This window comes from Leucoraja erinacea, chromosome 18 (assembly GCF_028641065.1).
Source record: "Leucoraja erinacea ecotype New England chromosome 18, Leri_hhj_1, whole genome shotgun sequence".
In the NCBI taxonomy this organism is placed as follows: domain Eukaryota; kingdom Metazoa; phylum Chordata; class Chondrichthyes; order Rajiformes; family Rajidae; genus Leucoraja; species Leucoraja erinaceus.
In genome coordinates, this window is record NC_073394.1 from 22,591,210 (window position 1) to 22,613,777 (window position 22,568).

Genomic DNA, 22,568 nt, shown 5'->3' on the forward strand with positions numbered 1-22,568 from the left:
CCGGAGTGGCCTGGGCTGGCGGGGCGGCCCCAAACTTGCAGCCGGAGCTGCAGCCGCTGGCTCCAGCTTGGCTCTGCCTGTCCCGCTAGGTTGGCCAGCAGCCTTCCACCTCCACCCCCCTCCCCTCAGTCTGACACCAAGATCCTGCTGAAGATGGGCAGCCGCCAGCCCTGCTCGAAGATGGGCGACTCGGAACCGCTGACGCTGGAGTTGTCCTGGTCGGAGAGAGAGTCTGCGGACGGGCTCCTGCCGGCCATGGGCAGGCCGGGCACCTGCTGGAGCTGCTGGTGCTGTTGGTGATGGTGCTGTTGGTGATGGTGGTGCTGTTGGTGATGGTGGTACTGTTGGTGATGGTGGTACTGTTGGTGATGGTGATGCTGGCGGCAGCAGCAACCTCCTCCCCCTCCCTTGCCCAGCCCAGAGTCCAGGCCAGCTCCAACACCAAGTATGGGGCTGAAGGCCGCCCGCAGCGCGGCCCAGTCGAGCGCTGGACCGGAGGAGGCCGAGCCCAGACTGGCGCTCTGGCGCAGGCCCCTCGCTCCTCCTCGGGGTTGTGCATGAAGTGGCAGCGTGTACCATAGGGGCAGAAGCCGGTGGTGTGCAAGATGCAGCACGGTCCCGTCTTGTACTTGGGGTGGCGGCTGAGGGAGCGCAGCTCGGCCAGGACGTGGGCAAAATGGTACTTCTTGCCGTAGCGGCCCATCGTGGAGTGGGTTCCTCGGAGTTGGAGCGGGGTTGGCGCTGGCTGTGGGCCTGTGGGTTCTCCGCGCTGGCTGTGGGCCTGGGGTCGCTAGTGTCGTCGGTCCGGGGCTGTCGGTTGGCCCGGCAGGAGAGGTGGAGGTGAGCAGGGGTTGGCACTCCTCTGCGCTGGCTGTGTCCCCTCGGTCCAAACGTCTCGGTAGCGCTCGCGGCGCCAGGGACCCGGGTTCGATCCTGGCTGCGGAAGAGTGCGGGTCTGTGTGCGTGCAACTGCCGAGAATCTCTCCCCGCTGGTCCAATCCCCCCCCCCCCACCCCTGGTCTCCCAATCGCATCTACCCCCTCTAGCTGCCCCCCTGACAAATACAAGCTTGAAAAAAGCACCCAAAAAAAAATCGGACACAAACTATACTCACTGTATCTACAGCGCTTTGTTCAATTTTTATTTATAGCATTTGACCTTTGACAAATCCCATGATTCCTTGCGTTTTTCAGTATAGCAGGGTTGCACGTAAGGTCATCAGGTCAAAGGGCATGACACATGGAGTAGTTCAATCCTTCTGGAGTACAAGGCTGCTTCCAGCATACACTAGTAACTCATGCAACTCAAACGTTCTTACCTGTTAAAAAACACCAAAATGGTCAATTTTTGCGCTGTAAACATTTGTGGAAATAGGGGTAACCATGAGTGAAAACCGCCAAAATCACTGCAGCTCACTGACTTGTGAAAGAGCCGGCGGATTGAGAGCAAGTCCCGGCCCACAACAGCCTGGGGCTGGAGGGTGACTGAGTGCTCTGAACCAAACGCTCTAGTATCTTTGCTCTGAACCTGAGCACCTAGTTGTAAACGGCCGAAGGAGCACATTCCTCGGGACAGCCCCCACTCTCCCCACAAGGTCAGCGCTGTCCAGCCACGGCCGCCCCACCTGCCGCGTCTCTCCCTGTGCGGCCGCACTGTCACAGGCTATGGGTCGGCAGCCCCCACATGCGGGGCCGGGTGGAGAGGGGCCGTAGCTCCAGGCAACGGACACACGGGGCCGAAAACCCGGCAACGTCCCTGTCAACTGCAGCAAAGTTGAGGATAGTCTGGTCCCTCCGCCCACCCAGAGTCACTGACCCACGCTGCGGGTAATGGGTATGAGTAAGATGGAGAGGTCACTACAAGATACTTCAGAAAAAGTAGAAAAATCATCAACATCAGCACTTCCATTTGAGACGACTATACATTATACTGGAAAATTTCATCTTTTGACAAATCTTTGTACAGGGTATTTCAAAAAATAATTATGAGTTTTTGATTTTTATTAAAATTCAGTCATGATCTTACTGAGCTGCAAGTAAGGGGGACAAATATCCTACTCCAATTTTGTATGTTTTTAAAAGCATGCTAAGTTCCAATTAATGTGCCAAAACCATCCCAACAATTTGCATAAATGAGAACTCCAGAAATAGATTAATCTGAATCGAACTAATCTTTTCATGACACTAATTTAAACTAACCAAGCAAAATATGAGTTGCTGCTCCTCCAATTTGCGGTGGGACTCACTCTGGCCATGGAGGAGGGCCAGGACAGAAAGGTCAGATTCAGAATGGGAGGGGGAGTTGAAGTGCTGAGGCACCGGGAGATCAGTTAGGTTAATGCGAACTGAGCGGAGGTGTTGGGCGAAGCGATCTCCAAGCCTGCGCTTGGTCTCACCGATGTAGAGCAGTTGACACATAGAGCAGCGGATGCAATAGATGAGGTTGGAGGAGGTGCAGGTGAACCTCTACCTCACCTGGAAAGACTGCTTGGGTCCTTGGATAGAGTCGAGGGGGGAGGTAAAGCTACAAGTGTAGCATTTCCTGTGGTTACAAGGAAAGTACCAGGGGAGGGGATGGCTTAGGTGGGACGGCACGAATTGACCAGGGAGTTACGGAGGGACCGGTCTCTGTGGAAAGCCGAAAGGGGAGGAGATGGGAAGGTGTGGCCAGTTGTGGGATCCCGTTGGAGGTGGCGAAAATGTTGGAGGATTATCTGTTGTATGTGACGGCTGGTAGGGTGGAAGGCGAGGACAAGGGGGACTCTATCCTTGTTACGAGTGGGGGGGGGGGGGGGGGGGGGGGGGATAGAGAGCTACGGGTTATCGAAGAGACCCTGGTGAGAACCTCATCTATAGTCGAAGAGGGGAACCCCCGTTCCGTAAAAAATTAGGACATCTCTGATGCCCTGGTTTGGAACACCTCATCCTGGGTGCAGATGCGGCGCAAACGGAGGAATTGGGAGTAGAGGATAGAGTTCTTACAGGAAGCAGGGTGGGAAGAAGTGTAGTCCAGATAGCTCCCATCTGTCTCCCATGCAGAACTCACTGACTTCATCCATTTCACCACTAACTTCCAACCGGCACTCAAATTCACCTGGACCATTTCAGACATCTCCCTTCCGTTTCCAGACCTCACTATCTCCATAGCAGGTAACAGACTACTGATCGACATCTACTACAAACCCACTGACTCCAATGGCTATCTGGACTACACTTCTTCCCACCCTGCATCCTGTAAGGACTCTATCCCCTACTCCCAATTCCTCCGTCTATGCCGCATCTGCACCCAGGATGAGGTGTTCCAAACCAGGGCGTCGGAGATGTCCTCATTCTTTAGGGAACGGGGGTTCCCCTCTTCGACCATAGATGACGTTCTCACCAGGTTCTCTTCTATATCCCATAGCTCCGCTCTCACTCCCCATCCCCCCACTCGTACCAAGGGCAGAGTCCCCATTGTCCTCACCTTCCACCCTACCAGCCGTCAAATACAACAGATAATCCTCCGACATTTTCGCCACCTCCAACGGGATCCCACCACTGGCCACATCTTCCCATCTCCTCCCCTTTCGGTTTTCCGCAGAGACTGCTCCCTCTGTAACTCCCTGGACAATTCGTCCCTTCCCACCTGACCCAGCCCATCCCCGGGTACTTTCCCTTGCAACCGCAGGAAATGCTACACCTGTCGCTTTACCTCCCACCTTGACTCCATCCAAGGACCCAAGCAGTCTTTCCAGGCGAGGCAGAGGTTCACCTGCACCTCCTCCAACCTCATCTATTGCATCCGTTGCTCTAAATGTCTACTGCCCCATTGGGGGACGAGCACCTCATATTTCGCTTGGGTAGTTTACACCCCAGCGGTATGAACATTGACCTCCAGTCCTTGCTTTCTCCCTCCTTCCCCATCCCTTCCGAGCTCTCCCACACCCCACTGTCTCCGCCTCTTCGTTTCATCTTCCCGCCACTCCCCCCCCGCCCTCCCCCACATCAGTCTGAAGAAGGGCCTCGACCCGAAAAGTCACCTATTCCTTCGCTCCATAGATGCAGCCTCACCCGCAGAGTTTCTCCAGCATTTTTGTCTACCTTTGATTTTCCAGCATCTGCAGTTCTTTCTTAATCACACCTCTGGGTCATGCATTTTAATTTGCATACTGTTGGGATGAAGATAAAGCAACCCTTTAGCTTAATCTAGTGCACCACCTTTATAACGATTAATTTATTAATACACAACAGCGCCAAGCATGTCTGTATTCATTCTCTCATCATTTCATTCTTTGTCTAGCTGAAAGCAGCAATTTATGTAATTAATCTTCAATTTATACTTTTCCAATAAATAAATGAGAAAAACAAGCAGCATTTCTTCTCGGGTGATAAAGAGTCATTTAAAAAAATACAAAACCTGAAGCCAATGTATGAAGCCTTGAATTTAACATCCTAATATTTATTTTGTACCAGCCTTGTGTGTATTACGGATGCTAGACAAATATCACAACAATTCTAAGTGGCTTTATTGAAAGAAATGATGGTGAAGAATTAGGGTTTGTAGTGCACATGGATTCAAGAGATGTATGGCACAGAATGCTCAAGCCAATTTTTTTGCTCATCTATTCTATTTGCCAGCAATAGATCCATATCCTTCCGAGCCCATCTAAATGTCTGCTAAATGTAAAGATTTCATCTGACTCCACCACCTCCTCTGCCAGCGAGTTCCAGATATCGACCACTTTTTGTAAATGAAAACATTCCCCTCAAACCTCCTTTAAAACTCATCCTGACACTAAACCTATGCCTTGAAGGAGGTGGGGGGGGGGGGGGGGGGGTACACAGTGTGCCACTGGTAAAGCTGCTCCCTCACAGCCTCAGTAAATAAATTTAAATGAAACGTTGCAGCAGCATTTTCATTGCATTATTATCACTCCCTGGTTTCATTCCAGTAAATGAAAAGTCGGGTGTGGCCATGTTCAATGGGAGGCAACAGCTGAGAGCCCTTTTCCTAGTTATCTTCAAAGCAGATCCCCTCTCAGCTTTTCTGCAATTTTATTCAATTGGCTAGTTTTTGGCAACAGTTCCCAGCAACATCCTTGCTGCTGTAAATAAATTTACATGACTTTGCAGCAGCATGGTGCATTATTATCACTCAATTTTCATTCCAGCCAGAAAGTCGGGTGTGGCCATTTATAGCAACAGCTGCTCCTAGTTCTGCTCAAAGCAGATACTCAGCTTTTCTGCAATTTTAAAAGCTTCTAACAGTTCAGCTCCTTGCTGCTGTGGGTTTTACAGACTTTCCTGGTGAATATTTCACATCTTTGTACATACTTACTGCTACTTCACCGCATGGAAACAACATCTTCAGCCCACCAGGTCCTTGCCAATCATCAAACACCCATCCACACTACTCCATGTTATCCTCACGTTTCCTCAATTCCCCCTACATTATACAACTTACCCACACACCTGCACATTTTTGGTATATGGGAGGAAGCCGGAGCACACTGAGGAAGCTCACACATTCACGGAGAGAATGTGCAATCTCCACACAGGCAGCATCCAAGGTCAGGGCTTAACCCGGGTCCTGGAGCTCACTTACTGCAATTGTGCCACCTGTATCAACTTCTAGTTCACAGTCTTACTCAAGTGATTTTCCCTTCTAATTTTCTTAGTTAATGAAGAGTTAATGAAGAGATTACACGGTAGAAATAAAAACTTATTCCCACCAGCCCGCAATGCTGGGTTTGGAATATACTATGTAAAAATATCCTTGTATTTCAATAGTCAACACCAAGACAATAAACTCGATTTGCCTTGTATCAATTAGAGGATAAGATAGCACACATCAAAATGCCAGCAGATAAACTGCAGCAAGCAGCCAGTTTATACTCAGTAAATGGTATGGTATTTTTGTTGATAATGCCTTTTTGATATTAGTATAGCATAAGAATGCTATACTAGAGAACAGGACTTTTTTTACTGATTTGTTCAAGATATCTAATGCAAGAAAAAATATCAGATACCAAGGATCTCCAACTGAGCTGTACCACATTATGATGCAAGGATCATATATAATGTCGGGAACATGCTTTATTGTGCTACTTCCTTCTTTCAAAATCTAATTACTATAATTAAACATATTTTGAAATCACTTGTGTCTAATTGCCATGTAGATTAGAAGGTGATTGTACCTATAGAACCGCTGCCCATACAAAGAGCATTATAACACAATCCATTTTCTCTTTCCTACTTTTAACTGCAAATTTGCATTTTCAAAACTTAAGCTGATATCAAACAAAGATGGAGTTGAATAATAAAATCAAAATGGCACAGCTTATTTAACACTTTGCACTGTCCATGTGAAAATAAGGATTGCCAATTTAAGAATGAATAATGGAATTATTTTCTTCCATAGGGTCACGTGCCTGTGGAACACTTCAACGTAGGATAAAAGCAGAATATGTTGAATATTTTTGAAGCAGATGTATAGATTTTTGATATGCAAAGAGGATGAAAAGTTACGGTATGAATGCAAAGGAGACTTCTCCTGGTTAAATAAAGGTTAAATAAAAATAAAAAAATAAAAAAAGTTGAGGTTGTAATAGGATCAGCCACGATTTTATTGATGGAGAAATTTCAAGGGGCTTCTCCTGCTGCTAGATGTTTGAAAACGATTAATTTCTCTGCTAGTAATATTTATAGTAATATTATACTTTAACTCCTTTACTGGACTGATAGCAGTCCAGAGCAGCACTACACTTTTCATTTAAAGATGTATAATAATTTTCCAGGTAAAAATGGCTGTTAAGGACTACACAACATCTGAATTTGGCTTTAAAGCAACTGGGAACTCCAATAAAAGACGTGGGCCACAACATCAATAATATTTTTTTATTTTACAAAATACCTGATAACATTACCTCCATCAGAAACAAAGTGGTTAATTAAAGTTTCAGGTTTATGATCCCCATAGGCTCTCAACAGCACGAGTTTGCTCCTTGGCAAAGGACAATGGAACTTACTTTGTGTATGAAGGAACTGCAGATGCTGGTTTAAGCCGGAGATAAACACAAAAAGCTGGAGTAACTCAGCAGGTCCAGCAGCATCTCTGGAGAGAAGGAATGGGTGATGTTTCGGGTCAAGATGCTTCTTCAGAACTTACTTTGCAAGACACTTGTACGTTAAAGGAAACTAATGAGTCCCTTAATATTTTATAACCATTCCATCACATCAAGATTTAATTATGAAAAAACGAATTCCATAAATTTAAATTATTTGTGCTGAGTTATTTAGCAAATTATAGCAAAGGTGCAAACCACTAACTTTTTCCCTGTGACATGCTTTTTTTGCATTGTTTTGTCCAATAAATTCAAATGATAAAAGTCATCATCATATTTTATTTATGAAATTAAAAGCTATAAAGGAAACTCAAGGCTCAATTTTCTTTTAGTCATACTTTACATTTTATTTATTTCAGTACCAGTGATAATTGTTTACGCCAAAATGTAAGTTTCAAAAGAATCAATAACGGCACAGAGCTTCTTCCAAATATGTAAAGCAAAACTGAATACGAGAATGAAAAATATAAATTATGTTAAATATGTCCAATTCAACTTTTAGTTCAGGGACAGTGATCTTTCATTCATCAGATGTGGACAATATGGAGATGGTGTCCCCCTGTATTTGCTGGCATTGTCCTTTTAGGAAGAGAACCTCCTGGGTTTGAGATAAGCCTTGCTGAGTTACTGTTGATTGTGCAAACCACAGCCATAGTGTGCCAGTGATGGGGGATGTTACTGCCCAAGGTGTAAAGGCTGCCATATCAAGTAGGGGATTTTGAATTCAATAAGGGCAAGTTGAATATTAATGTAGTCGCACTTGTCCACACAGGTGGATTTAATGCCAACACATTCCTGACGTAGCTGGTAGATATGGAAAGGATTTGGTTCATTAGAAGGGGACTCACGCACCAGAGAATACGGAGCTTCTGGCTTGTTCTGGTAGCCATTGTATTTACATGGCTAATCCAATTAAGTTTTATTAAAATGGCAATTCCTGGAATGCTGATGGTTAATGATTCAGCAACATCCTCTTTTGTTGTCACTTGTACAAGCCAGGTGGCAGCTTCATTAAAACCAATAGGCTACTTAGGTACAATAGGCTACTTATTATCAATTAATTCCTGAATGGTGTCCAGATCTTGTTGCTTGTAGACACAAAATTATCTAAGGATTGTCAATGGAATTGACTATACATACACTAGCAAATAGTTTTGCTTCTGACCAGATGATGCAACTGAAGATGTCCTGTTTAACGAATCTGCTCGAATTCTTTGAGGAAGTAACAACCCGGGTGGATAAAGGGGAACCGGTGGATGTGGTATACTTGGACTTCCAAAAGGCTTTTGACAAGGTGCCACATAAGAGACTATTGCTAAAAATAAAAAATTATGGGATTGGGGGTAATATATTAGCATGGGTAGAGGATTGGCTAACAAATAGGAAGCAGAGAGTGGGGATAAATGGTTCATACTCGGGATGGCAACCGGTAACTAGCGGGGTTCCGCAAGGGTCGGTGCTGGGACCCCAGTTGTTCACAATTTATATAAATGATTTGGAGGAGGGAACCAAGTGTAATATATCAAAATTTGCGGACGATACAAAAATGGGAGGAAAAGTAGGGGATGAGGAGGATAGGAAGAGTCTGCAAAAGGATATAGATAAGCTAGGTGAGTGGGCAACAACTTGGCAGATGAAATTTAATACTAATAAATGTGAAGTCATTCACTTTGGGAAAAAAAATGATAGGGCAAGTTATTTTCTAAATGAGGAGGAGCTGCGTTGTAATGCAACGCAAAGGGATCTAGGGGTATTAGTACATGAATCACTGAAAGTTAGTATGCAGGTGCAGCAAGCAATCAGGAAGGCCAATGGAGTTTTGGCCTTTATTGCTAGGGGGATTGAGTATAAAAACACGGAGGTCTTGCTGCAGCTGTACACAGTATTAGTGAGACCACATTTGGAATACTGTGTACAGTTCTGGGGTCCATACTTAAGAAAGGATGTACTAGCCCTGGAGGCAGTGCAGCGAAGGTTTACAAGATTAATTCCTGCAATGAGGGGATTGACATATGAGGAAAGGTTAAGTAGGCTGGAACTCTACTCTTTGGAGTTTAGAAGAATGAGAGGCGATCTCATTGAAACATATAAGATCGTGAGGGGCCTTGATCGGGTGGATGCACCGAGGATGTTCCCAATGATCGGGGAAACTAGAACTAGGGGACATAGTTGCAGAATAAGGGGGGGCTCTTTTAAAACTGAGATGAGGAAGAACTTCTTCACCCAGAGGGTGGTTAATTTATGGAATTCACTGCCCCAGGGAGCAGTGGAAGCAGAAACTTTAAATATATTTAAGACTAAAATAGATGGTTTTTTAGCTGCCAAGGGGATAAGGGGCTACTGGGAGAGGGCAGGGATATGGACCTAGGTATGGTTAGTATAGTAAGACCTGAGTGATCTCCTGGACAAGTGTCGATCGCCTAGATTGGGGTCGGAGAGGAATTTCCCGGATTTTTTTCCCGAATTGGACCTGGGTTTTTATCCGGTTTTTTGCCTCCCCCAGGAGATCACGAGGTTCTTGGGGTGGAGAGGGGTGATAGCGGTATAAAGGGGAGGGTAGTGTCTTGTGTTCTGTGTCTTGTGTCTACTGTTTGTGGGTAAGTGTGTCTGTTTAGTGTTCAGCCATGAGCAAATGGCGGTGCGGGCTCGATGGACCTGGTGGTCTGCTCTCGCACCTACTTTCTATGTTTCTATGTTTCTATGTTTGGACTTGGAAGGAAAAATGGCTTCATTGTCCAGAATCAACTCTTATTTGTGCTAGGTACAGGTAATGACTTCCAGAGATTTCATAGTTTCCCACTGGGTTAAATTTTACTTGGGCTCATTAAAGCATACTTGGACAAATGCAACTCAAATATCAAGGATTCTCTTCTCGAATGGAGATATTTTGTTAGTGTGGACCATAGATGTTTGGTGATTTGCAGCTCAGTTATTTCAATGGAACCCAAAAATAATGCTGTTATTGATAAATTCCATTGCCTTGCTGATGTCTGAGAGTGGGTGGCAATTGCCCAGATTGAAATTTCCCTGCTTTTTCCCAGACAGGACAAACCTGGGCAATTTTCCACATGTTGCAGCTGCACTGTAAGAATTTGGCAAGAAGTGCAGTTAGCTGAAAGCATACACCTTCAAGAAACGTCTGGGATGCTGTCAGAGCCTTTGCTGAATCCCATTTTTTGTTGATATTATATGGATTCCATAATTGAGGAAAACCAGGAGGTTAAGGTAATTCAACTGATTTGACTTTTGGCTGATGATGGGTGTAAATACCAGAACTTTACCTCTTGCACTCACTCATCTGCTGGATCTCACCACCATTGAGAATAGGAACCCATTTGTATTCAACAGTCCATCATTATTTAAGATCTCAGAGTTTTATCAAAAGAAAGCAATACAAAATTGAAACCTAGAAATATATTTTCTCCTTCATCCATTAAAAACAAAAATTGCTTCAAAACAAAAAGTATCCTTCCCTTTCATACTCTATCTGAGACTTATCTTAGACATTACGCATCAAATTCACTCTCATTGATGATCTGCTCCCAGATTCATTTTCCCTCAACTATTAAGTGCAGCTATAAAATGCAACAAAATATTATTTTAATCGTACTTATAATATTCATAATAAATACTTCATATTATTACCAGTTTTATAAGAAATTAGAATATTTTTTTAATGAAATTGCTTCAAAACTAGAAAGTATTTTTCCCTTGCATACTCTACCCATGACTATCCACCATTACACAATATATTAAATTTGTTCTCATTTAACTCCCAGGTTAATTTTCCCTGGGTTATTCAGTACAGCGATAAAATGCAAAATAACAAGTAAAACTAATGAGCTTTGAAGATATCAAATGTTTACCTTTTCTGAAATTTCAGTATTAAAATGGAATTCCTGCAACATTTGAAAAACGTATTGTATCCAAGGGAGTAAAATTAATGAAGCCACCAGCAAGATTGATGCAATGAAAAATATTTTTTTCCGTCACTGACATGTTTAAAGCACTGAATCCTGGTATGCACTTTCCATTATTCAGTTCAATATTATTTCCCTCCTAAAACAAATATTAAGCAAATAGGAAGAATAAGGCGATTCTACACTAGTCCTCTCCATCTGCACAATTTGTAAGCTTTATTTCTTCACAAACAATTGAACACCTGGTCACATTTTGCATTTGAGCACTACTGGTAGTAAGCTGCTCCACCTTACAACCCCTCCTATATGTAATTATTTATTCTTTTTCACCCATTTGGATCAGATAATTCTCCCATGCGCCTTTTGTCCATATAACTAGCAATTCTGCTATTTTAGCCTTGCTTGTGTTATAATAACTTTTCAGTTATTATTGGCCAGCTCACTAAGCAATTAATATATATTTAAGAAACTCTGAAGCATTTCCGAATCTACAGAAGATAAATTCATCTCCAAATAAAAGGATTCAATTCAGTGCTACTTTTCACAAATATCGGTCATTGTTCATTTCCCACAAGTTCAGATTTCCAAAGATTTTCCAGCACGTTTTTCTTTCGCATTTCTTGCATCAGTAGATTGGTGCGTTTTACTTGAATTTATCACACATAACCACTTTGACAACCAAAAGTCACTTTAAAATTATGATCCATTAAAAAGGATATTTTGTGTCTTTCGCACACTTGTCTAACTTCAGAAATCTACAAGCTCTTCCCACAGAAAACTCCAGTTCTGTCAATTACATGGGTATTAAATCTGACGAAATTAGGACTGAAACACACTTTCTAAGCATTCATCAAATTAAATCCCAATGAACCACTTTTACAATTGGACATCTGAAAGTTGTCATTATTGGAAGGAATAAACAATATATACTCATGTTTCATTTTCAGAAAAGTTCAATTTTCATCCAGTCAGCTTTCTTTGTGCTTTTTGTTTGAAAGCACTCCTATTCTGACAGTCTGATTTCTTGTAATGGAAGGAGACCATTGGTATTGTTTTCCTTCTAGTAGTACTTCCAAATGTTCTTGGTTTATTCATGTGTTAAGAGCATACGGTGAATAGAGAAATAGTCTTTGAGTTCAGGAATGAATTATTCTCATCTAGCCATGGAACGAGCGAGTTCCATTCTAGCTCCCCAAATATTGCCTTGACATCCAGCTGACCTCCCAGGTGAATGTTGCACAATCTAAAAAGTTTTTCTGATTTGGCCAATATTTTACTTTCAACCAATACCAAAGCAGATTACCTGATAATGTATGCACTTTATTTTCATGGGTGTTGTATTCAAAGTAGTGCATTATTTGCCTAGGGCATAGCAATAACTAAATAAAAGAATGGTGTTCACATTAAACATTTGAATACCTCTAGGATGTAAAACAGCGCTGTAGAAATACAAATTTATTTTAATACTACATGTCTCTGAAATCAAATATAGGGCTTCCATACAGTTCTGTTATTTCCTCAATAGTTCTACAATTCTGCCTAAAATTGAATACATTTTGATAATTTAAATTACGTTTCAAAGTGTAACCAGTTATAAAGCCAAATCCTAATCAATAAATGCAAGTTGTTCAATTCTAAAATCAAACTTACTGTCCGTGACACCTTACACAAGCATTGCTACAACAAACATCCACCCTTAATGAATGAATATGACATGATATATGAATATGACAGTGTGCATTTCTCTTCTGGTAACACACCAAAATATAATTTAGTCTCTCTAAGTTACCGAAATGATGAAATATGCACTGATTATGTAAAAATTACAATTCACAACAAGATAACTTGAAGACTGAAATCCAAGTCCACAACTACACTTTGTAAAAATCCAAAATCATAATATCAACTAGTTTTAATTTACTTCTTTTTTGTTTCTTTTTTAATTCTGAATTGCCTCAAACAATTTATTAGGTTCAGTAACTCTGTTAGTTGGTCACCAAACTCCCAAATTCCCGTTGAAACTCAAATGCAAGTTAAATTTAGTCGCAATGTGAAGAAATAAAAATCATTGGAAACTGTTTATCTTTTAAACTCAAAAGCTGGTTTGAAGTTCAAAAGTTATTCCATTATCTAGGACATTTGATTTTTTTATAACCACAAATATGCCAATGTTGAAATTCATCATATAAAGTGAATTCCAATGCAAATCACACACTGTATTTCAATGAGTGGTTCAAGCAGCATCTCTGGAAAACATAGGTAGGTAACATTTCGGGTCATGACCTTTCTTCGATCTTCAGACTATCCATGTTCTCCCCAGATGCTGTATTCTGTTTGGGTATTCTACAACCAAATGGTATTGGTATTCATTTTTTAATTCCACATATCTAAACATGTTCCCTTTTCTCTCCTTACAATCGAGGAGAATTTATCTTCAAGATTCTCTCACCTTCTCTTTTAAACACCCTTATTGGGCCTGTTCCACTCAGGCGACTGCAGGAGGCTCTGCAGTCGCCACATGGTCGCAGGTGGTTGCTGGGTAGTTGCCTTCATGGTCGTGAGGAGTTCCCGCATTCTGGGATCTAGTCACGGCCTCATTATGGTTGCCGCGAATTTCTCAACGTTGAAAAATTAGCAGCGACCAGAATAAAGCCGCCATGGAGAGTAGCGAGAATTCCCGTGACGTAGGTGCAGTGGGAGTGGGTTGCCAGGAGGTTGAAGGTTGTCGTAGGTTGTAGCCGGTGCTGACCGGTGAATTTCATTGGCTTATTGGGTGGGAAAAAACGTAAGCAGTAGTTTTCAGAACCTAGGATAACCGACCGATAATGTTAATGTCCACCGAGTTTCATAGGCGTGTATCTCTGGCTTCTTAAAAGTTGTCTCCACTCCTTCTCCCCCCTTCTCCCCCCTCTTTTAAAGGACTTACCATGCATTGTGCTTTCACCATCTTTACTACAGCACCAACCTTCCTGTTCATCGCGGTGTGTGTCTCTATCACATTGGCTTTGCACCATGTGAATTTCACTCAGAAAGCGCTCCCCCCGCTTGCCCTGTCCCCCGCCTACATAATGGGCTGGTGAATGAAGCGATGTGTGTGTGTGTGTGTTCCCCTCTGACAGTCGCAGTTACAGTCGCCGGTATTTCAGGCAACTGCCGGCAATTTGACAGTCGCTGGCAGTCACCTGAAAAATCACCTAGGGTACACAAAAAAGCTGGAGAAACTCAGCGGGTGCAGCAGCATCTATGGAGCGAAGGAAGTAGGCAACGTTTCGGGCCGAAACCCTTCTTCAGACTGATCGGGGGCGGGGGTGGGTGGGGACAAGAAAGGGAAAAGGAGGAGTAGCCAGAAGGCTGGGGGATGGGAGGAGACAGCAGGGGGGCTGAGGAAGGGGAGGAGACAGCAAGGACTAACAAAATTGGGAGAATTCGATGTTCATGCCCCCGGGGTGCAGACTCCCCAAACGGAATATGAGGTGCTGTTCCTCCAATTTCCGGTGCTGCTCGCTGTGGCCATGGAGGAGACCCAGGACAGAGAGGTCGGAGAAGGAGTGGGAGGGGGAGTTGAAGTGCTGAGCCACCGGGAGGTCAGCTTGGTTATTGCGGACCGAGCGGAGGTGTTCGGCGAAACGATCGCCCAACCTCCGCTTGGTCTCACCGATATAGATCTGCTGACATCTAGAGCAGCGGACGCAATAGATGAGGTTGGAAGAGATGCAGGTAAACCTCTGTCGCACCTGGAACGATTGCTTGGGTCCTTGAACGGAGTCGAGGGGGGGGGTAAAGGGACAAGTGTTGCATCTCTTGCGGTTGCAAGGGAAAGTGCCCGGGGAGGGGGTGGACCGAGAGGGAAGGGAAGAATTGACAAGGGAGTTATGGAGGGAGCGGTCTTTGCGGAAGGCAGATATGGGGGGAGATGGGAAGATGTGGCGAGTAGTGGGGTCACGTTGGAGGTGGCGAAACTGACGGAGGATTACTTTTTGTATGTGACGGCTGGTGGGGTGAAAGGTGAGGACTAGGGGGACTCGGCCCTTGTTGCGAGTGCGGGGATGGGGAGAGAGAGCAGTGTTGCGGGGTATGGAAGAGACCCTGCTGCGAGCCTCATTTATGGTGGAGGAGGGGAACCCCCGTTCCCTGAATAGTGAGGACATTTCAGATGTCCTGGTGTGGAACGCCTCATCCGTGGAGCAGATGCGGCGTAGACGGAGGAATTGGGAGTAGGGGATGGAGTCCTTACAGGAAGCAGGGTGGGAAGAAGTGTAGTCCAGATAGCCATGGGAGTCAGTGGGTTTATAGTGTATGTCGGTTAGAAGTCTATCGCCTGCAATGGAGATAGTGAGGTCAAGGAATGGTAGGGAAGTGTCGGAAATGGTCCAGGTGTATTTGAGTGCCGGATGGAAGTTAGTGGTGAAGTGGGTGAAGTCAGTCAGTTGTGTGCGGGTGCAGGAGGTGGCACCAAAGCAGTCGTCAATGTAGCGGAGGTAGAGGTCGGGGATGGGGCCCTGGTATGTATTGAACAAGGATTGCTCAACGTAACCTACAAATAGGCAGGCATAGCTGGGGCCCATGCGTGTGCCCATAGCTACGCCTTGTATTTGGAGGAAGTGGGAGGAGTCGAACGTGAAGTTATTAGCAGGCCCATTATTACCCAATTTATAGCCTTCTCCGTCTCAAACGATAAGAATTTAAGAAATTTAATTGAAGAATTTACAAATTATTCTTATTGTAATTTTAAAATACTATCCGTTGTTGATTGAAGTTTGTTTTTAATGATGTGCAAACTTACTAGAGCTCAGCAACGTCTGGAAAAAAAATGTTAAATTATTTTACGCAGTTCAAAATATAATATTTTTAAGAAAATTCTCAAAACTTTCATACTACTTGAGTTAATACATTTAAGTCGTGTACATTCTAATCTTGATTATATGATCTTTGTTTGATCTGCATATAATTCTGCTTTTTACTTCCTAATTTTGTTGTGAATACATTCTTCAACTACGCCGCATCAACGCTCAAGATGAGGTGTTCCATAATAGAACATCCGAGACGTCCTCATTCTTTAGGGAATGGGGGTTCCCCTCTCCCATCATAGATTAGGCCCTCACTCGTGCCTCCTCGGTACCCCGCAGCTTCGCCCTTGCTCCTCCTCCTGCTAGTCGCAATAGAGACAGAGTCCCCCTAGTCCTTACCTTCCACCCGTCACATACAACACATAATCCTCTGACATTTCCACCACCTCCAACGGGATCCCACCACCAGCCATATTTTCCCATCTCCTCCCCTTTCCGCCTTCCACAGACTCCATTCCCTCTGCAACTCCCTGGTTAACTCTCATTCCACCCAAACCACCCCCTCCCCAGGTATCTTCCCCTGCCACCGCAGAAGATGCAACACCTGTCGCTATACCTCCCCCCTCAACTCTGTCCAGGGACCCCCGCAGTTCTTTCAGGTTAGGCAGAGTTCACTTGCACCTCCTCCAACCTCATCTACTGAATGCGTTGTTCAAGATGTGGATTCTCATACGTCGGCAAGACCAAACACAGACTGGGCGATCGTTTCGTGGAACACCTTCACTCAGCCCGCCTGAACCTACCTGATCTCCCGGTTGCTGGACACTTTAATTCTCCTTCAAATTCCTAAACAGACCTTTCTGTCCTCGGTCTCCTCCATTGTCAGAGTAAGACTAAACGCAAATTGGAGGAACAGCATCTCATATTTCGTTTGGGTTTGGGCAGCTTGCAGCCCAGTGGTATGAATATTTATTTATTTCACTTCACATAGTTCCGCATTCCCCCCTCCTCTCTCTCTCTCTCTCTCTCTCTCTCTATCCCTTCCCCACCCGTCACACTAGCTTCTCATTTTCATCCTACAAACAGCGTACAATGGCCTGTTTCCTTTATCATCGTAACTTTTTTGCGTATCTTTCATTCATTGTTCTTTATCTCTCCACATCACAGTCTATATCTCTTGTTTCCCTTATACCTAACCAGTCTGAAGGAGGGTCTCGACCTGAAACGTCATCCATTCCTTCTCTACAGAGATGCTGCCTGTCCCGCTGAGTTACTCCAGCTTTTTGTGCCGATCTTCATTGTGATTAGATTGTTTGTCAGTTTGATTACATTATTTTGCTGGAGACCAACTGCATAAGATTGATTCCCAACTGCAGCTAACATCAGAAAATGGGGACACTAGTAGATTTTTGGAGGCATTTTTCCTAAACATCGGAATGTCACTTCATGTCATTACAAACTCAAAATACTGGCAAAAAAAAAGTGCTGGAGAAACACAGTAGGCCATGCATTACCTATGGAAGGAAATAGACAAATTATAATTTTGGGTTGGGAACCTTCCTCAGACTCTGAGTAGAGTCTGTCCATTTCCCTCCACTGATGCAATCTTTTTTGCTCAAGATTCCAGTATCTGCAGTCTCTTGTCTCTCAAAACACTGCCTATTTGCTTAACCTGTGCATGGACTTCATTAATGCATCATTTACAACATCAAGTTAACCTTTCCAGCACTTATATGAAGTGACACTCAGATATGTCCCTTGCTTTCAACAGTAACTTTATCAATTGCTTTGTCTACATCGGAAATAGGTATTCAGTACAAACTCTTTCATTTCATCATTTGAAGGCATAATATTTCAGGTGTCTATTGCTTTATAGCTGGTATAGCTGGTATATTGCTTTCTGGAATGCTGCCACACACAATCACCTTTTAGTCTAGTATTACGTCCACTCCTCGATGAAATATTCACAAGCAAGGCATTTACTGGTTCCTCCCAATGAGCTCAATATTGAATGCATTTCACTTGTACAACCCTTCAGGAACACCTCGTCTTCTTTGGTTGTTATCTCAGGTAGATCAAATGAGGCCATGCACAAACTAAGGAACAGCACTTCATATTCAACTTGGGTAGCTGGTATGAACATTGAATTATCCAAGTCCAAGCAATAGCTGCCTCCACTCCTCCTCTTTCCCTTTCCCTCTATCCCAGTGCACACACGTTTCCTCCACCATTTCCCACCCCCTCGTCCCTGCCATCCTGCTCATTTCTCCTCCTTTGAACACTTATCTCCCATTTCCCCTTTACCCCACCTCTTTCCCCTCCCCCTTCCAGTCATACCCCCCCCCCCCCCCCCCCCCCCTCTCCTCTCCTAATCTGACACCCTTCTGTATCATTTTCATCTCTAGCCTGTATCACTTACTTCACCCATCAGCCAAACAAGTCCCCATCACAGGTATCCACCTATCACTTGCCAGGCTTTATCACACTCCACCTTTCACACTCTACTCCAGTCTGAAATGGCATCTCGCCATTCCCTCCCACACGTGCCGTCTGATCCACTGAGCTCCTCCAACACTTTGTATTTTGGTCAGGGTTCCAGTATCTGTATTTTCATGTGTCTATGCTCGCTGACATGTCCATAAACAAAATGCATTTCTACTGTCAACAAATACATTTCATCATACCTTTACTTATGGGTTTATCCTGAGATAGCCACCGCAACCCACATAGCTCCTGCTCTATTCACCGAAGCCAATATATTCAATCATATCCAGTATCTGCTCCTTCTTACACAAATCTCCCTATCGCATTTCTACTCCATGCCATTACAACTCTACCAACAAAACCATCTTTCCTCCCTTTTTTATAGCCTCGGGAGATCACGCCTTGCGCCAAGTCCCTAAGAATCCCTCTAGCAAAGCACCTCCATTCCTTTCCTCGGCTGTCATCCCACAGCCTGACCTCCCCAGCCCATTTCGCCACCTTTCCAGTCGATCCCTCCTTGCAACCCCGTGGACTGACCATCGCTCTTCTTGCAACCTTTCGCTGTCTTTGCTCCGTTGCCCCCGCCTGACAGACCCAGACCTTTGCTCCATGGTGATGATGTTGGCAGGTGATTCTGGTTACATTTACCCGATTAATCGGTTGCATTTCCCCGACTAACCGGTTGCACTAGCCGAGGTGTCAGTCCCACGTTCCATCCTCCAGGAGGGCTGGGTCACTCCCCCGAGGTGTCTATTCCCGCAGACATGCACTAGGTTCTCCCTTACCTGGGTTCGAGAGTGTGTTGAGCCGTAGCCCTGCAGGCTCCGCCGCTGTCTCCATCTTTTCCCCTTCCCTCGCCCTGTCGCCAGCCGCCCGCTCTCTGTCTCTGCATCCAGCTCCGAGGGAACGACTGGAGCGGCGGCGAACGACCAAGCATCGCGAGAGCAAGGGGAAGGGGAAGGGTGCGCCGCGCGCGGCCCGCGGGGCGAGAGCGGCCGCCCAACGGCAGCGAGCGAAGGCGCTGGCGCGCGCACGAGTGCCGGCCGTGGTGATCGCGCGCGAGCTTCTTTGCTTCGAGGGGTGGAGGCTGCCAGAAGAGCTCTCGCTATCGGTCCTTGCTCGCGCCGGCGACCCGCGCCAACGGTCAGGTGCTCGCGCCGCGCGTTCCCGGGGAAGCGAAGCAACGCCCGGGGATTTCTGCAGCTCGCATCCAAAGAGCTTCAGTCTCAAGAAAGTAGTGGCCGTAACCAACAGAAAGAGAAAATGTATCAAGGAGGTTTAACACCTTCTGTACATTAACGGCATTTGCGCATCAAAGATGGTCATTGTGCTAAACACCAAATGCTGCCGAACTTAATGGTTATTTGTTGCCGCAGCCGCAAATATCTCAGTTTACAAGTATCACAATTGTGCGTTTGGGAAAACTCAAAGCAGTGAACGTGTTCAGATTTCTGTCAAATACAATGTTTTAGATGATGCTTTTACTTTAAAGGCAAGGCAATATAACAAAATATGGTACTATATTAAGTTCAATCCAGGCTTGGGATAGGAATGTTATATTTCCGGTGAATTTGATCATTGGCGCAAACATATTATTGTCATGGAGACGTAAGGAACTGCAGATGCTGCATTCGTAAGCAAAGCAAAGTGCTGGAGTCAAGATGTATAATTGTCTTGTGTACTGAAAACAAAACAATGAAAGTCTTTACTTGTAGCAATATAACAGGTCTGTAAACTCAGTACTCATAGATAACACAAATAAAAGAAAGTTGAATAAATTACAAAATATCCAATATTAGAGTAATACAAAAGTCCAGAGTCCCTAGTTAGTTTGCAGTTTAGTTGGAGCTTGTAGTGTTCAAGAGCCTGATGGTTGTCGGAAAGAAGCTGTTCTTGTACCTGGACATCACAATATTCAGACCCCTAGTATACCTGCTTCCCGATGGCAGGAGTGACATGAGAGCATTGTCAGGGTGGTGTGGGTCCATGATTATACTGGATGCCTTTTTGAGATAACGCCTCCTATAGATCCCTTCCATGGTGGGGAAGTCAGTACCCATGATGGACCAAATGGTCTACCATTCTCCGTAATCTCCTCTGTTCCTGGATGTTCGAGTTGCTGAAACATCATGATGCAACCAGTCAATATGCCCACTAGCATGTATCTTTAGCGGTTCAAGATAGTATCCTTGTACCTTCGTACCTTGTGGTCATCGCTCCCGAAGAGTCCACCAGGGACTATACTGGAAGTTGACTAGAGTGGGTCTGGTCTAGCGGTTGCTGTGCAGTCTGTGGGCCTGGATGGAGGTCTTGAGGGTTGCGTAGGTGGGCATGTCAACAGAGGATTGTGGGAGGGCATTCCAAAGGGAAATTGCTTCAGGGAAAAATGACTGGATGCAGGGAGTAGATGTGTGTTGTTGAACTACAAATTGTTTGTTGTACCTTCTTCTGGATCTTGGTGTTTTCTATTTGACGTGTAAGTCAGCATCGAGATCGATGTCCTGGTTGATGATCTTGTGAAGGGTAGTCCGTCTGAACATCTGGCGCCTGGTTTCAAGGGAGTCCCAGTTTAAGTCAGTGAGCATTTTGGTTACACTGGATTGTTGTATGAAGTCGCCGCACACAAACCGGGCTGTTCTTCGTTGAACATTTTGAAGAAATTCTTTATTTTTCTTGGTACCGGGGTTCCAAGCAGCGGAAGCATACTCCAAGTGCGGTTAATGAGTTCAGAAGTGGATAAATATCAACACAAACGACACTAATGCAATTACAAACATCAAAGAGATTTTGAACACCACTTAGAACATAGAAATTAGGTGCAGGAGTAGGCCATTTGGCCCTTCGAGCCTGCACCACCATTCAATATGATCATGGCTGATCATCCAACTCATTATCCCGTACCTGCCTTCTCTCCATACCCTCTGATCCCCTTAGCCACAAGGGCCACATCTAACTCCCTCTTAAATATAGCCAATGAACTGGCCTCAACTACCCTCTGTGGCAGAGAGTTCCAGAGATTCACCACACTCTGTGTGAAAAAAGTTCTTCTCATCTCGGTTTTAAAGGATTTCCCCCTTATCCTTAAGCTGTGACCCCTTGTCCTGGACTTCCCTAACATCGGGAACAATCTTCCTGCATCTAGCCTGTCCAACCCCTTAAGAATTTTGTAAGTTTCTATAAGATCCCCTCTCAATCTCCTAAATTCTAGAGAGTATAAACCAAGTCTATCCAGTCTTTCTTCATAAGACAGTCCTGACATCCCAGGAATCAGTCTGGTGAACCGTCTCTGCACTCCCTCTATGGCAATAATGTCCTTCCTCAGATTTGGAGACCAAAACTGTACGCAATACTCCAGGTGTGGTCTCACCAAGACCCTGTACAACTGCAGTAGAACCTCCCTGCTCCTATACTCAAATCCTTTTGCAATGAAAGCTAACATACCATTCGCTTTCTTTACTGCCTGCTGCACCTGCATGCCTACCTTCAATGACTGGTGTACCATGACACCCAGGGTCTCGCTGCATCTCCTCCTTTCCCAATCGGCCACCATTTAGATAATAGTCTGCTTTCCCGTTTTTGCCACCAAAATGGATAACCTCACATTTATCCACATTATACTGCATCTGCCAAACATTTGCCCACTCACCCAGCCTATCCAAGTCACCTTGCAGTCTCCTAGCATCCTCCTCACAGCTAACACTGCCCCCCAGCTTAGTGTCATCCGCAAACTTGGAGATATTGCCTTCAATTCCCTCATCCAGATCATTAATATATATTGTAAATAGCTGGGGTCCCAGCACTGAGCCTTGCGGTACCCCACTAGTCACTGCCTGCCATTGTGAAAAGGACCCGTTTACTCCTACTCTTTGCTTCCTGTTTGCCAGCCAGTTCTCTATCCACATCAATACTGAACCCCCAATGCCATGTGCTTTAAGTTTGTATACTAATCTCTTATGTGGGACCTTGTCGAAAGCCTTCTGGAAGTCCAGATACACCACATCCACTGGTTCTCCCCTATCCACGCTACTAGTTACATCCTCGAAAAATTCTATAAGATTCGTCAGACATGATTTACCTTTCGTAAATCCATGCTGACTTTGTCCAATGATTTCACCACTTTCCAAATGTGCTGCTATCCCATCTTTAATAACTGACTCTAGCAGTTTCCCCACTACCGATGTTAGACTAACTGGTCTGTAATTCCCCATTTTCTCTCTCCCTCCCTTCTTACAAAGTGGGGTTACGTTTGCTACCCGCCAATCTTCAGGAACTACT

At 44.7% G+C, this 22,568-nt stretch overlaps 1 protein-coding gene across 4 annotated transcripts in view; it reads right to left on the reverse strand.

Annotated features, from left to right (window-relative positions):
* Window positions 1-22,056, reverse strand: part of dagla (diacylglycerol lipase, alpha) — a 174,089-nt gene extending 152,033 nt beyond the window's left edge. For 3 of the 4 annotated variants that reach the window (XM_055649551.1, XM_055649554.1, XM_055649550.1), the window contains exon 1: window positions 19,079-22,055. The gene's annotated coding sequence lies outside the window, so the exon portion shown is untranslated. Of the gene's footprint in view, window positions 1-19,078 lie in introns of all 4 variants that reach the window. The other variant, XM_055649552.1, reaches the window with a different exon arrangement.
* Between the last annotated feature and the right edge of the window lie 512 nt (window positions 22,057-22,568).